At 32.4% G+C, this 2,710-nt stretch overlaps 1 long non-coding RNA gene across 2 annotated transcripts; it reads right to left on the bottom strand.

Annotated features, from left to right (window-relative positions):
* Nucleotides 1–272: 272 nt before the first annotated feature.
* On the bottom strand, nucleotides 273–1,927 carry LOC140692769 (uncharacterized). Of its 2 annotated transcripts, none has more exons than XR_012068339.1 (2): nucleotides 1,678–1,927; nucleotides 273–599 (listed from the first exon to the last, which is right to left on the bottom strand). It is a non-coding gene; the product is annotated as an uncharacterized lncRNA (long non-coding RNA). The 2 variants fall into 2 exon arrangements; XR_012068338.1 differs by having other exon boundaries at nucleotides 1,553–1,815.
* Between the last annotated feature and the right edge of the window lie 783 nt (nucleotides 1,928–2,710).

Here is a 2,710-nt window from a genome sequence, read left to right as displayed (position 1 = left end):
GCATTTATCTCCTGTTCCAACCTATCATAACTTAACACTTTAAATACTTTCCAGGATCAACAAGAAACCACTTAGTACTGTTCCCTCTCTCCATGTTTTTGTCTTTTTCCAAATTCTTCCATTTTCTCTTCTTCCTTACAAGAAATTATATAAATTTACTCACATATTGTTCCATCAAATGATCATATCAATCAAATATCTCTTTTTTTCTTTAAATGCTAACTTAGTCTCGAGTTTAAATCTTTACTCTATTTTAAAAAATATAAGGACAATACAGGTACACATTTATGTTTATTGTTCAAATAAGAATATTGCAGATATATGTCGACATTTGCCATCATAAATTTTAATCTTTGCTATCCTGCATAATCTGGTAGTCCTCTGGTAGATCAATTGTAATTAGGATGACGTTATTAAACTGAAGATAGCTGATGAGTTGGCCTTGAAAGAGAGGTAGTTGATGTATCAGCTATCACTGGCAATGGAAACCGTGGGTTGCTCCCTGGTTGAAGTTTAGAAAAACGACCTTCATGGGCAGATATGTTGTGATATCTATTTGGAAAAGTAGAAGGCTCCACCATCAGTCCAAAATAATTGCCCTGTATGGGAGACAAGATGCTGTAATGAGAAATAGAAGTTGTAGTTGTAATGAAGTTCACAGCACAGCCATTTGCTTCAGTTTAGCTGCTTTGGGAGTGCCTGTGGATAGTGGTCAACTGATTTAAAGTAGCACATTGATCCACTGCAATTTGTTCTCGTGGTCTAACTGACACTGATGATGAAGGAGAAAAATCACCTCTGATCGGGGTATTTGTATCACCAATTATATGGCTAGTAGAGGGCTTTCTGTTAAGAGGCATGTTTAAATTAGGAGAAGGTAAAAATGCACTTTCTCCACTAGTGTCAGCCACAAAATCAGAATTATGATTATCTATATTACCCCCTCCTATAAAGTGCTTCTTGTTGAAATCTTCAGCCAATGAAGATACCAGAGAGACATTTTTAATCTCAACTCTTATTTTTATTCTCACTAAAATTTGGGGACAGCCTCGTTTAAAATTTGAAATATGGTAGAATTGCAGCTACAATCAAAGTGGAAAGATTTTAGTAATATTTTAAACCAAATTAGAAGACTACAATAAGCCTAACCTATAAAACCTCAGATTTCACGTTTACAATGCAAAGATAATATCATCAAAATATGAGCAATTCTGACTATTTTTTGAAATTCCTTATTTCGAATATACACATTTAAATAATACAGTCATCAAGTTTAAGAAGTTAGCATTTGCAGTAACGGTGAAAGCCACTTTTGAAAACAGCTTTAATACCTTTATTTAGATTTCTGTTAAGATTCATAGTTGCTAGCAAAGTTTATCATAATCTTGACTACTTAAGGCACTATCCTCATTTTTATAAAAAATTAAGAATTATAGCCTTAGTAGTTTTATACAATTTTCAAAAAAGCTTTCCATTTATGTTACCATAGATTGATGTACAAAATTAAATTTTATATCTAAGTTACCAAGTTGTAACTAAACTTTGTGAATACCTTGTTTAAAATATAGACTTCTTTTTCTTCTGCCATAAAGACAGCTAGACAAGCAGATCTTTGAAAATTCTGCTGCAATTACCTAAACCCATAAAGCTTTAGCTGTATAACTAAACTTTTCATACTTCCAGGTTCAAATATTCTGAAAGGGGCCTTTCTTTCCAAAACTTCCTTCTTAAAGACATCTTCATCAATCACTATGGAAGATCCATTATCATCCCACCAGATGGATTTAAATTGGTCACCCCCATACATTTTCCAGAGTTTTCTTGGAAATTTCAGAGAACGAAAATCATTATCTCCAACTGGTTCAGAGTCACAATGTGTGTAACATGGTCTTTTTATCAAGGATCCTTCTGACAAAGTCAGAGAATCAATTTCTTCAATCATAGACCTCAAGTCCAAGTCCCCAGAGAATATTTGATCACAAAATAGAGATCTACTGGAGTTTCCTGAACCAGTTGACCCATCTTTAGGAAACTTATCTTGAATTTCTGAAGAAACAAGTGCCATCTCAAATAACTTTTTCTGCAGCTACTTTTCTATTCTGCATGGTTTTGAGCACTACAGCTTCAAATGCTGCTCTGGCAAGCCTGCACATTTAAACTGGTAGGCCATCACAATGGTTCTCAACCTGAGTAGCTGTGACATCACAAAACGTCTGGTCTCCTAGCAACCCAAGATTAACATTCAGCCAGTGTTTCCTTCTCATTCATCCAGTGAAAATGAATCATATAAGATGCTTATTTTTATAATGTGATCTGCAAATATTATCCCCACAAAATCTTTTTAAATAATTTAATTTTGGGGTCTATGAAATAAAAAAAATTCTCCTTCCTTTTGTACACGAATTTATACCAGTTTGGTGAACAGAGTATAAATAATGCTCAAAGTAAATAAAATAATTTTAAAGTTTTGGAATTTAAAGTGAAATTTGTGTAAAACTTGTACAGAAAATTTATAACTATTTCATTATCTTTTGTAATTAAAGTGAAACATAAGTTGATTTGGAAATGGAAGTAATTATTTATCTGTGTACCTTAAAAAAGTAGCTCTATATTCAAAACATGAGCAGAATAAATGTCAATTTCTTTGGTATGTTTATAAATAAATGGTAAATATTTATGAATTAAAATTATAAAACTTTAATCAATCAAA

This window comes from Vicugna pacos, unplaced genomic scaffold (genome assembly GCF_048564905.1).
Source record: "Vicugna pacos unplaced genomic scaffold, VicPac4 scaffold_17, whole genome shotgun sequence".
Taxonomy (NCBI): domain Eukaryota; kingdom Metazoa; phylum Chordata; class Mammalia; order Artiodactyla; family Camelidae; genus Vicugna; species Vicugna pacos.
This window is presented reverse-complemented; position numbering and strand designations above follow the sequence as displayed.